The sequence below is a fragment of the Octodon degus genome, unplaced genomic scaffold, assembly GCF_000260255.1.
Source record: "Octodon degus isolate 3935 unplaced genomic scaffold, OctDeg1.0 scaffold00224, whole genome shotgun sequence".
Taxonomy (NCBI): Eukaryota; Metazoa; Chordata; class Mammalia; order Rodentia; family Octodontidae; genus Octodon; species Octodon degus.
The window spans coordinates 3,838,975-3,853,545 of NW_004524800.1; the positions used below are offsets into that span (position 1 = coordinate 3,838,975).

Below are 14,571 nucleotides of genomic sequence, written 5' to 3' on the forward strand. Positions count from 1 at the left end.
CCTTCCAATTTTACATGCATATATCTGGTAATATGAATAACTGGTTGAAAGAAAACACTATTTCAACAAATACGGTGAAATTCGTCTTACTTTGTTAAGTGAAATTCTGTATCACTTGTAATTTTTTCTGGTTTAATTCTAATTTGTGAAGGACCAGCCAGATAGCTCAGTGGATTAAAGCACCTGCTTAGACAGATGCAGGGACCAGGGCTTCAATCTCCTGCCTGCTGTGCCAGCCCCACCCCCGGAACACAGTGAGATAGCCATTGAGACTGGGCATGGTGACATGTGCCTGTAATCCCAGAGCTTGAGAGGCTGAAAACAGGAGGATCACTACAACTCTGATCTGTGTAGTGAGACCCTGTAGACCTGTACTAAGTACATTTAAAAAATTAAAAATAATTATAAATTGTACTCTTTTTAAAAAGTAAACTACCCCACCATGGAATAAACTACCTGCCCAATTTCTGTGAGCCAGGAAGTTTCTTACCACTAGAGCCATTTGAACAAAGATGCTACTGCTGCATTGGATGGGAGGCTGAAAAATATGCTTTTGAAGGTGCCTTCTAGCTCTAATATATTCTACTGATTCCAATTGGATGTTCTATTTATCAAGAGGATATTCTATTTTAATTCATAGGAAGGCAGAAATTTTCACTCTTCAGTTCTCCCCAGAAGCAGTACTCTGGGAAATGAGGATTTTAATGTGTAAGCCTCAAATAAACCACAAAGCATAAATATAAAAAGAAAATTTTCCGCACTATTTATTTCCCCCTCCAATGAAATTATAAAAATACAAAATCAAACAGTAATGATTTTTGTTAATAGCAAACCGTGGGTATTCCCTGGGGATTTGTCTGAAGGTGCAAATATGCCAATGATACTTTATGTATATATGTGATAGCTCTCAAAAATGAAGTTATAATTTTGTAAATATGAGAACAAAATAATTGATACTGCTAATAAATAAGTTCTGCCACTCAAACAAATTATGCTTTATTTACTATAAAAATACGTATTTTTCAAAACTTCCTGTGTTCCAGGCACTGATATAAGAATGTATTAAGCCATTTAACTTAACCCAACAAAGCTTTGCAGTAGACTTTCTAATTATTTTATTTTATTTTATTACTACATATTTACATTACATAGTCCTTATGTGGGGTTGCACATGTACACAACACATCTTAGTTCTTTTTGCATCTCCTTTCCCTCCCCTCCTTGTACCTTCCTACACCACTTGATCCCCTTACCATTTGAGAAAGACCTATCTCCCTCCTTCCTGTTATCTATCTTTTATTATACTCTTTGTTCATTATTTGGGTTATTTAAGCTGGTATATATGACTCATTATTCATAAAATCCATTCCAATTTACAAATGAAGAAACTGAGACATATGAAACTAGACAATGTGTGTACTAACCATGGCATGTAAACACAAATACTTTGACTCTACACATTTAACTACAATACTACACAGTTATCTTTTACTTACCTAGATCTACAGAAAAAGACACTTATTACTAGAGAGTCACCATATGCATAATCACTAAGTGTGACCAACACCATCCCAAAGAGATACAACCTCCAAGTGATGGCCTGAGTGACTCACTAATTACCTGCTTCTATTCACTCAACTTGGCAAGGCCCAGGATTCAAATATTCACCTCTATAAAAATGTTTCTATCTTAGAACACAATTTTCTTTACTACAAATACTTTCAATCTGTGACTTTTGAATCCATTAATGATGGAGCTCTACCTTAACTGCTCTTTTGGGTTGATCTGTTCTTCCTCCATTCATGCATTTTTCCTGTGAGTTCATTCACTAATTATCTACCAGTGTATGAGAATGTTTCATAGTCTCTCTGCATAACTATTGGTTTGTTCCTTTTTTGGTTGCAAAAAACAAATTCATTATTATACATCCAGCCCATAATATTTTTAAAATTCTCCCACATGATTGAGCTAAGATTCAATCCCTTTTATTACCTTTTGTATTTCAGCAAAATAAGACAGACTGAAAAAAGAGAAAATTCTAGTGACCTTTTTCTTCTTTTTGGTCTGAATGTTGTACTGTCACTTAAACACTAGTTACGAAGATAAATGTTGCAGCTTAAATTTTCTCACTTATGAGCCATTTACTTTGCCCCTTCTAACCTCTTTCAGAATCCATCATCAACCAGATCCCAATCATTTCTGCCACTAACTAGCTTGACATTTACTATATTCATTAATGCCTGCTGCTTGTACACCACTTCCTTTAAAGTGTCCACTTCAAGCACTGCCATTTATTCTCCTAGAAATGCATCATTATCTAAAGGAATAGACCTTTTAACCTGTATTAGTATTCAAAAAGCTTGAGTAAATGATGAAGTAAATGAGTCAAAATTACAGTGCACATGGATCAGAATTCATGGTCGCCTGAGCTTAGCTTATGAATTTATCTTTGGAAGCAATGGTCTGTTTATAAATTGCATAAGAAACAAATTGGTCTGAAATCTTCTTCTCCCCACCCCAACTTGTACTCAGGTTGAGTGAGTACAATTTGATAAAAATTGTCATTAGCACGAACTTTGTAGCACTGTAGAATCCTAGAACTGGATTTTTCCTGATAATCAGTAGATCAGAGATCTAAAATAAATAATTAAAAAATGCCTCTTTATAAGTACACATACAAAAAAGAGACTTACTATAGTGCTTTCCATAATACTGAAAATATAGAACTAATATGAGTCCCTCAAAAACTTATTGAGTAAATAAATAATGATGCATTCATGGATTACTATGAAGAAGATATTTTTATTTCGGTTAAAATATAAAACCTTGTGAGGAAATAATAAGGACCAAGTTAGAACTGGGGCTACTTTTGGTGAATGGGAAGAGCTATTCAACTAGGGAGGAGCAAATAGGTAGAATTAAACAGGTTTCATAAAGTTTAGCTTATTAAAGTTTCTAAAAAGTACATAGACATTCTTACATATTTTTAAATCATTCTGTATATCTGAATTATTTACTTCTCAGTTATTTGGCCAGATTACTAGGAAATTCCTATTGAAATACAATAAAGTCACTGACAGGGGCTGGAGAGATAGCTCAGTGGTCTAAGCACCTGCCTGGCAAGCATAAGGACCCAAGTTTGATTCGCAGTACCTGTGACACTGCACCCAGGCCCTGGGGACCAAGCTAGCCACTGAAACCGGACATGGTGACACACATCTATAATCTTAGTACTGGGGAGGCAGAGACAGGAGGATCACTACAAGTCTGAGCTGCATAGTGAGACCTTGTACCAAATAAATAAATAAATAAATAAATAAATAAATGAATGAATGATAAAAAGTCACTGACAATGTATTTCATTATAATGCTTACAAATTATTTAATATGTCAGACGAGAATGATATATGGTACAAGCATAAATGATTATGGGTGAAATCTCAATGTTAAAGGACATTCATATTTTTATATTATTAAAAGGGAAGTTTAAAAATAAATAAATAAATAAATAAAACAGAAGTTACTTATTTTGGTATTGAAGGCCTGTTAAGTACCATTATAAAAGCAAATTGCAAAACATGAATCTTGATTGGTTTAGCTAGACTTAACCTAATGACTATCAGGAAAAATCCAGTTCTAGGATTCTATAGGGCTATAAAGTTAGTTCCAATGACAATTTTTATCAAAGCTTATGATATCTCTGATCAGCAATTTGATTGTCACCCTGATAAGGCCTAAGCTATGATTATTAAGCAAACATATCATTACTAGCTCTCATGTATCAGGGATTGTGCTGACTACCAAGAATACTACCAAAATCAATACATTATGGACTTTGTCCTCAAGAAATGTTCAGCTAGCAAGGGGAAGACTGAAAGTCTACAGCCCACCTTAATTCAATAGAGTAAGCTCTATAGCAAAGGTTATTAACAAAGTCCTCCTAGAGGACAACTAAGACAACACTTCTCTAGAAGCAGGAGAGGCTAAGAGCCACAGGAGACGTGCAATTTGCTCTGATTTTATAGGATAACTAAATGAACCCAGGAAGAAGCAGAAGTATAAATGAAGAGATAAGAAATGAAATAATATGGCTTATTTTTAGTGACTAGTCCAAGGGAACTGGATCATAAAATAGTATAGCCAAGTTCATAAGCATTCTTTTTTTAAAAAACTCATTATTAAATTTATTAAAAATCAATAATAATTATAATAATTATATAGCAAATTAAAATTTGCAGACAAATATTGAAATGTGAAAGATATAAGATGTAGACAGAGTGAATTTTAGAAAAATATTTCTGAAATGACTACATAACATGAGATTAATAATACGTTGCACATTTTAAAAAATTATCTACAAAGTAAATGAATACAACAATAAAGATTTTCTAAAATAAACATGAAGAATTTTACAGATCAGTCATATAATAGTTCACTCTGTGCCAAAATCAAGAAACTTATATTCATATAATTAGAATTCTCAAAGTAGAAGCAGGTAGGTAATAAATATCTAAGGATTTTAAATTTCTGAATTTAGTTAAAATTATAGCACATTTCCAAGAAAAAATGAACCTTTTGCACATGAAATATGAATAAAAGCATACCAAGATACGCAAAAATGAATTGCAAAGAAAAAATCAATTAGTTTTGGACAATTTCATTTTTGCATATCTTATTATGATTTTATTTGTAAGTATTCTTGATTATTGTACAGAAGAGTTTGTGTTTTGTCCTGAAGGTATCAGAGAATTATCAGAGGATTTGAAGGAAGGAAGTAATATGCTCTAGCTTGCAGTTTGGAAGGATTCCTGAAGGATAAATCAAAGAGAAATTAAACACCAGTCAGAAGGCAATAGAGTCCAGTAAAAAAGCAGCAGAGTTTGATTCAGGGGAGGCAATGGTAGTGAGAATGGATAGATGACAGTTTAAATTCTACATATATTTCTACATTACATTAAAGAACATAATGAGGCACCAAAGGAAGAATAATATTAAACTTTCCAGCTTGGCTGGTCAGTGGTTCACTGGCAGAATGTAGGTGAGCCATGCTTTATAAGAGAATAAGTTTGGTTTAAATGTGTTTAATTTAAAAATATCTATAAATCAGTGAGTTGAAAATGTCCATCAGCAAGACTTGCTTGTAGTTTCCCAAAGTGTACCTTGAATCCAGTCTCTTCTGTCTGCCTCCATTGCTCCAATGCTAGTCCAAGCCATAATCATCTGCCCCCTATTAGAAGAGCCTCCAAACTAATCTTACATCCCCTCGGGCCTACTTTACAGTCTATTCTCCATACAGAAGTCAGCATAATTTTTTTAAATTATATATCAGATCTTATTACACTCCTCGGAGTCTTTCAATAGTTTCCTGTGATCTATGGACCAACATTTTGCCATCATCCACAGGAACTTACAGATCTCATCTCTAAACTGTCTTTCTAAGCTTATTTCCTATTCCTCTCACTTTTCTTTATTCAGCTTAAGCCATACTGGCTTCTTTCTGCTTTACTTTGTATAAAAAAGCATACTACCATCTCAGTGAACAGCTTCAGTGACTTAGTGAAGATCTCAGTGAATAGTTGATTGTGACAAACACAATGCTTTATTTCCATGGTGATAGCTCTGGAAATTCTCGCCCCCTGGAATAATTTAGACAGACCCAAGAAGATCTAAAGAAAGAAGCGGTGTCCCAAGTTCAGAGAACAACAACTAAATAATTACTCAAACAAGCTTGGATATGCACCAGGCAATATCATAAAATGATACTTGAAAACATAGTATATGGTAGTAGTTTTTGCCATTCCATTTTGCCTACAGTCAAATTTCATCTTAGAAATTTTCTTTAGAGTTATAATTGTTAGGATCTGGCTCCTAACTCAACTGGAAGTTCTAGAATCATAACAATTATTCTTCCTTTATATTCTCCAGAGTGACTAGCATACAAAAAGAGAGACCGGAAGCATTTAGTACAATCCCTAAAGACCACGTAAATTAAGATGAAATATAATGAAATCAAATTAAAGAAGGTAAAGATAAGAAACACTTAGCTTGGTAAAAATAGCACAAAAGTTTTGATCTGGTCTCGAACTGAGTTGAAAAATAGATGATTACAAAGAGTGGTAAAATATATAGTGAATATTTAAATTTTAAAAAACATTGCTACAGTAAAAAAGAAAAAAGCACATTGCCACTAATGCCTTTCAAAATACCCCCCTTCTTCTTTTGAACATACTACATCATTTTCTGCCACTATGAAGCAGTTCTGAAAGTTCTCAGAAAGTTTGGGAAGTCCAAGCTGAGACATCAGAGCAGCTATGGGCTCCATCTAGCATCACCCAACTGTGCTCATACCAACAGAAGGTACATTGACAGGTGCAGCCCAAATGAGTCTGATCTTGGCCAGAAGGTATAGGCTCAATGAGATAATACAATGCCTTGCCAAAAACCTACTGCTAGATTGTTGGGATAGATCAGTATAGATTGGAACTCTGTCTGCACATGTTGTCTAAGAGTGACACCAGAGACAAACATACAAGTGGACTTTTTTTCCCCCTCCAACGCTCTTCTTTGTTTTTTGTTGTTGTTTTAGTGGCTTTGTTTTTGGTTTATGTTTTTCTCTGTTTCATTATTTGATCTTGCTTTTATATGAGTGTGAATGTGGTTTCTAACCTCTCTGTAGTTGTGTTTCTATTCTCTTCTTCATTTTATTTCTTCTTTTGCTCTTCCCCTCCAGTCTTTTGCATCAGTTTTCCAAAGCTAGCATGATACCTTTTGTCCTCCAGCCATACTTCTTATCTCTTCCTCTTCTATTTCTCTATTTGCTCTTTAACTTATTTTAAAATTTAGCCCCTGAGAACAAAACTGACATATTAAGAACTTGTATACGGCATATAATTTTATGTTTTATTTTAGATTATGAAAAATAACCACAAATCTACCTCATACAGCTAAAAGAGACAAATTAATGGTTAGCTCAGTTTATTACGTCCTAGCTTGTGTTTGATGCTATTGTCATTGCTGAAGATAGCACTGTAGTCCAAAGTGACATAATTGTTCTAAATAGATATTCTTTCTGGTATTCCAAGACTGAAATTGACTAAGGATCACAAAAAAATACTGTGGCACAGTGCCCAAAAAAAACAGGGGCTGGGCCAAATGTGCAACAACTTCTCATCCCCAACAAATTGCAGAACAGGATCTTTCAACAGACTGAAAATCCAAAACCTAAGCTATACCTAGAAGATACCTCAGTGCAGTAATCATTTCCTCAGGGTTCTAAATGATAGCAATAAAGTAACCCACCACAAACAATCTATAAGCATCAATCCAGTTCAACTAAGAAAAGGAAAGAAATTGAGAAGACACTTAAGAAAGATACAACTGCAGGAATCCAGTTCACCAAAGGCAAACCCAGGGGGCAATGAGGTGGGACAATCTGAAAGCTACCCATTGTGGCTCTCTGAAATGATAACAAACCAATTGAATGAGGCTCTAGAAAAAATTAAATCAGAAATAATTTCAGATAACTACAGTAATGGAGTCCACAATCAAAGATGTGTTAAGTGATTCTAGAGCAGAAACAGACAAAAAAGTAGAGGATCTTAAGAAAATTATATAAGCTATAAATGCTTAGCACAGGAAAGCTATGGAGTCTATAAGGCAGATTCAAGCAGATATCCAAGAGAACAAAAATTCTATTGAAAGTATACAGAGCAGGGCCAGAGATATATCTCAGAAGCATAAGTGTCTGCCTGGCAAGTGCAAGGCCCCAAATTTGACCCCCAAAAAAGTCTCTTGTGGCAGAGATATAGTTCATTGGCACAAGTGCCTTCCTGGCAAGCACAAGGTCCTGAGTTTGATTCCCTGTGCCGAAAAAAGTATCCAGAGCAAATTAGGTCAATGTGAGGACAGCATCTCAGATATAGAAGACAGGCTTATGGTCAGTGCTTATGAAAAGAAACATTTATTAAAAATAGCAAGGAACAATGAGAAATTAATCCAGCAGCTGCCAGATGAGGCAAAGAAGAATAACATAAATTTTCAGTTAGTGAAAAAGCAGAATATAGCAATTATATATTCCAAAGATGTCATGGCAGAAAACTTCCCTGAGAGGGTAAAAGAATTTGACATACCATTAAGTGAAGCATATAGAACTTCAATTAGCCATAATTTAAAAAAAATACAGACAGGTATATCATAGTGAGGATTCTAGTATTTCAGCACAAGAATAAAATCTTAAAAGCTGTTAGGGAAAAGAAACAAAGCATCTATAACAGAAAGCCCATCAGAATCACAGCTGACATCTCAGCACAAACTCTCAAGTCATGGAGAGAGTAGAATGAAGTATGTCAAGTTCTAAAGTAAAACAATCTTCAACCCAGATTTATGTACCCACAAAACTATCTTTCAAAACTAATGGAAAAATAAGATACCTCCATGACAAAGAAAATTTACCACCGCCAAACCAGCACTCCAAAATGTTTTCAAGGACATTCTAGAAAGAGATAACAAGGCCTATAGCTACATGAAATCCAAAAGATGAACCCACCAGACTAGAGAAACAATTAAGCAGAGGGAGGAAAAAGGGGGAGCAACTGCAGGAAAATAACATGGTAGGGAGAAATCAATATATGTCAGTTATAACCATCCATATTAGTGGTCTCAGTTCACCAATCAGAAGACAGACTGGCAGAATAGATGAAGCAAGATCCAACAATGAACTACATGTGAGAAATACACTTAATTAAAAAGAAATTCTTCAACTGAAAGTCAAAGGATGAAAAACAATACTATTAAACTATGCTGCAGCAACCCTCAAAAAAAACAAGGGCAGATATTCTATTTGCAGACAAAGTGAATTTCAAGCCAAGACTGATTAAGAGAGATAAAAAAGATCACTACACCTTTGAAAACAGAAAAATCCAAGAGGAAGAGCTAATAATCTTAAATTTATATGTAGCAAATACCAGGGCACCAACTATATAAAACAAATATTAATGGATGCAAAAAAATCAAACAAGCACTGATATAATTGTATTGAGGGAATCTCTATACCTCACTGCCACAAAAAGACAGACCAACTAGACAAAAAGTCAAAAATGAAATATTTGAACTCAACCAAACTTTTGAACAAATGACTTAGATGTCCACAGAGTGTTGCACCCCACATGAGAATACATATTGTTTTTAGCTACACATGGGATGTTCTCAAATTAGACCACGTTAGCTCATAGAATATGCTAAAAAATGCAAATAAATTGAAATTGTCCCATGCACATTATCAGACCATAATGCAATGAAATTGGAAACCAATGGAAAAATAAATTACAAGACCTTCATAAACACATAGAAAATAAATAGCACCATCCTGAATGACCAACAGTTAGCAGGTGTTATTAAAGAGAATATTAGACAATTTCTACAAGTACATGATAATAACAATACAACATACCAGAACTTATGTGACACAATGAAAGTAGTCCTAAGAGAGAAATTTATAGCAGTGAATATCCATATCAGAAAAGTAGAGCAAATAAACATCTTAATGGAGAACGTCAAACTTTTAGAAATAGTAGAGCAGGCTAAGCCAAAATCTCTTACAAGGGAGGAAATTATAAAGATCAGAGAAGAAATTAATGTATTATAGACTAAAACAAATACAAAGAAAAAAAAATAAAACAAATACAAGGAATCAAAGAGTTGGTTCTTTGAAAGATTAAAGAAAATTGACAAACCATTATCCAAGCTTATCAAAAAAGAAAAGCCTCAAATCCATGCAGTTATGAATGAAATGGGTGAAATCACAACAGAACCTGCAGATATCCAGAAGATCATCTATACGTACTTTGAAATCTTGTGTTCTAAAAGTACAGAAAAGGCTGAAGAAATGCATATATTCCTAGATTCCTATAAATTATCAAAGCTCAATCAATAAGATATAAAAATTCTAAATAAACCAATATCAATCATTGAAATTAATGATATAATTAAAAACCTACCAGCAAACAAAATCCCAGGCCCTGAAAGATTTGCTGCTGAATTCTACAAGAAATTTAAAGAAGACCTAACATGACTACTTGTAAAATTCCTTAATGAGATTGAACAGGAAGCAATACTCCCAAATTCATTCCAAAAAAGCATTAAATATCTATAGATTATATAGATGCATTCTCTTAATGAATAGAGGGATTTGTTCTAATAGTGTTTGTAAATAGGATATCATGTCCACATCTTGTACAGCAAATAACCACTAGGAAGAATGCATGCAATGTGTTAATCATTGAAACTGTTCTACCAATTTGGTTTGAAACTGTCTCATTGTTGTTTCTCAATAAAATTATGGAAAAAAAATTTAAAAAGCATTACCCTGATACAAAAAACAGAGAAGAACGCAACTAGGAAAGAGAATCACAGGCCACTCTCCCTAATGAATATAGATGCAAAAAATCCTCAGTAGCATACTGGCAAACAGAATGCAGGAAATCATCAAGAAGATTGTACACCAGGATCAAGCAGGATTTATCCTAGGGATGCAGGGATGATTGAACATACATAAATCATTAAATTAATACACCATATTAACAGGTCCAAGAACAAAAATCATATGGCCATCATAATCGATTCATAAAAAGCTTTTGACAAAGTACATCACTCATTCATGATAAAAACCCTATCATGGGAATAGATAATCTCAACTCGATCTGTTAAAAGTCATCTTTGACAAACCAACAGCCAACGCTGTAGTAAAGGGACAAAAGCTGAAAGCTTTCCCTCTAAAATAAAAAAAGAATAGCCACTGCCTCCAGTCTTATTCAACATGGTCCTAGAAACTTTGGCCAGAGCAATTAAACAAGAAAGAAATAAAAGGAATAAGGATAGGAAAGAAAGGAGTTAAATTATCATTATTTGCAGATGACATGATACTCTACATAGCAGGCCACAAAAACACCACTAAAAACTGCTAGATTTAATAAGCAAATTCAGGAGCACAGCTGGCTATGAAGTGGACACTGAAAAATCAATAGCCTGCCTGTACACAAATAACAAACTCACTGAGAGAGAAAATACAAAAACAACACCTTTGCAATAGCATCAAAAGAATGAAATATCTAGGATCAATCTAATGAAGTATGTAAAAGACCTCTATGTTGAAAACTATAACACTTCAAAACAAGAGCTCAAAGAGGATATCAGAAAATGGAAAGATAGTCCTTGCTTTTGGGTAGGAAGAACCAACATACTGAAAATGGCCATACTTCCAAGTCTGTTATACAGATTTAATGCAATTCCAATCAAAATTCCAACAGCGTATCTCACAGAATTTGAGAAAACATTCCTAAAATTCGTTTGGAACCAGAGGAGACCTGGAATAGCAAAGGTGTTTCTGGGCAAGAAAGGCAAGGCAGGAGGCATCACAGTCCCTGACCTGAAATTATACTGTAAGGCTTCTTTGATAAAAACATCTTGATGCTGGCAAAAAAAAAAATGACGCAAAGATCAATGGAACATATTAGAAGATGTAGAAACAACTGCACACATACTCAGCCAACTCAAAATTACCAAATACATTCGTGGGAAGAAAGATAGCCTCTTTAATGCATGCTACTGGGAAAACTAGCTCTACACATGCCACAGATTAAAATTGGATCCATGTCTTTCACTATGCACTAAAGTAAATTCAAAAATAGATGAAAGATCTAAATATTAAAACAGAAACATTAAATCTTCTGGAAGATACAGTAGGTAAAACTCTTGAATGCATTTTTGTCAATAAAGACTTTATGAATAAAATCCCAATCACACAGGAACTATGGCAAAGAATCAACAACTAGGATCTCATCTTTTTTTTTTAATTTATTTATTTTATTTATTTCTTTATTTATTTTGTGTGTGTGGCCAGCTCAGCCTGCCTGGGGGCGGGGCTGGCTGGCATGTGGTGCTGGGGGATTGAACCGCAGTCCATGTGCTTTGTTAAGCTTGTTCTAAATAGGTGCTTTAGACCACTGAGCCATCTCACCAGCCCCAGGATCTCATCTTATTAAAAAGCATTGCACAGCAAGTGAAGACACCAACACAGTGAAGAGACAACAATGTGGGAAAAAGTGTTTGCCAGCTGTTCCTCTGACAAAGGACTACTATTGAGAACATATAAAGGACTCAAAAATGTCAGACCTCCCTAATTTAAAGACTCAATCCAAAAATGGGTATCTAAGATGAATATACACTTCCCAGTAAAGAAATGCAAACAGCAATTACGTATCTGAAAAAATGCTCAACATCATTGGTCATTCAAGAGATGCAAATCAAAAAAACACTGAAGTAAGAAATCAACCAATAACAGATGCTGAGGAGCTGTAAGGAAAAAGGACCCCTTCTCCAGACTGTTGTTGGGAGTGTAGACTGGTGCGATCACTTTGGAAAACAACTGGCCATACTTCCAAATCTGTTATACAGATTTAATGCAATTCCAATTTGGAGAGTCATCAAAAAACTAGGATTAGAAGTCTCATTTGAGCCAGCTATTCCCCTTCTGGATAACTTCCCAGGAGAATTAAGAACATCATACCACAGTGATACATGTGCACCCATGTTTATAGGAGTACAATTTGTAAGAGCTAGGTCTTAGAAACAATCTAAATACCCAACAACTGAGTTATGGAGGGAAAAAAATGTGATTTCTTATTCAACGGAGTACTACTCAACCATAAAGAAGGATAAAGTGGACCCTTTTATAGGTAAATAGATGCAATTATAGACCACACTCATTAACTGAAATGAACCAGAAGCACTTATGTAAGCATAAAACTGGCCCCCTAGTGTCAGAAACTGAAAGAGTAAATAAGATCCAAATTGCATAGTCAGTATTGTAAAATGGGAAAAAATTCAAAAGGAAAGGAAAACTGTGATGGGGGAATGGATAAAAGAAAGGAAAAGTAAATATATATATATATATTATATAAAATTTTATAAATTATATTATATATTATATATAAATATATATATATATATATATATATATTTGGTAAGATAGTTATCCTACTAATTTCTCTTACTTCAATGAAAAGAAAGATTTGAAGATTTGTGCTAATATTGTTTGGACAATTAAATGCTAATATCTTTGACTTTAACTAATTACATGATAATAACATGCAATGTATTAACCATTGCTACCCTCCTATAATCTTGTTTTGAATTTTTTCCTCTTTAAAACGTTCTACAGGTTCACTTCTGTGAATGTCTTTAGAAATTGTGTTTAAAAATACAGTGAATACTGCTGTCAAATGTCATCCAACATAAAGTCAGGTTTATAAAAGCATTACAGTGTATCCTCATCTACTTTATTCACCAGATTTGGCACCATACCATTTCTAGATCTTCCCAATTTGTAATGTTGAGGTAGCCACAACAATGCAAGTAAAGACACTCACGAAAGAAGACTCCCAGAACTGCTGCAGAAAGTGGCAAAAATGATTATATAAGTGTATTCTAAGTGAAGGAGAGTATTTTGAAGAGGGTTAATGGCAATATGTATTTTATTTTAATAGATTTTAATTTAAACATTTGCTATTTTCAATCACACTTCATATAGTTTTTACACTTCCATTAGAGTGTTTTATCTATGTCAGGTGTTCAGTAAATGTTTGTTCAAAGGATGGATAAATGACTAAATACATTAAGGCAAAATCAGGCCACACTGACATAAATTAATGCTCCAATAACAAGAAGCAGTTTTATTTTGTCTCTGTTGTGATTATATACTCAGGAGTGCCATGCTATTTTCAGATATTCCAATTTAAGAGACATATCACAAATTAGAATAAGTCTATGAATAAAATGTTAAAGTTATGAGAATTCTAGAAGACGTATTGATCAGTGGGGTTTCATGTGATGAAAAGATGAAGGGGGGACATAATAAAAGCTTTGCAATGTTTGAAGGATCACTATACAGAAAAACCTGCAAAATTTCTTCGTATAACTAGCATATAGTGCTAAAGAATGGGAGTTATCACAAGAATCAGCTCAGAATAAGGAAATGCTGTATTACAATAATTTATGTACTATGCTGAAAGGGCTAAGAAGATTGTACACTCTTTTGTTGTTGCTATTGTTGTTTGTTGGGGATTTGGGGTTGTTTGTTTTGAGACAAAGCCTATGTAGCGCAGGCTGGCCTGGAACTTGCTTGTGTAGCCTAGGCTGGCCTCGAACTCACAGCAAACCTCCTGATTTAGCCTCCCAAGTGCCAGCATAACAAACATGTGCCACCATGCCTGACATGATTGTACATTTTTATAATGATTTCTTCCCAGCAAGTACAGAAGAAAAAAAAAAAACACAGCAGAATATCGTGTGGAACAATTTCTTCACTGAGAGTTTAAAATAAGAAAATGTTTTCCATACGGGATTTTAACCAATTAACAAGTCCATAAACTAAATTCAGTGCGTCATAACCAGCTTTATTTTTGTAGCACAAGAGATTGAGCCCAAGGTTTTGTCACTAAGCTACAGCCCCAGGCTTTTTTAATTTTTTTTTTGAGAAAGGGTCTCACTAAGTTGTTAAATTCCCTGGGCAGGGTT

At 34.3% G+C, this 14,571-nt stretch overlaps 1 protein-coding gene across 2 annotated transcripts in view; it reads left to right on the forward strand.

Moving 5' to 3' along the window:
- Gria3 (glutamate ionotropic receptor AMPA type subunit 3) overlaps window positions 1-14,571 on the forward strand; it is a 344,160-nt gene that overhangs the window by 306,038 nt on the left and 23,551 nt on the right. The window lies entirely within an intron of this gene.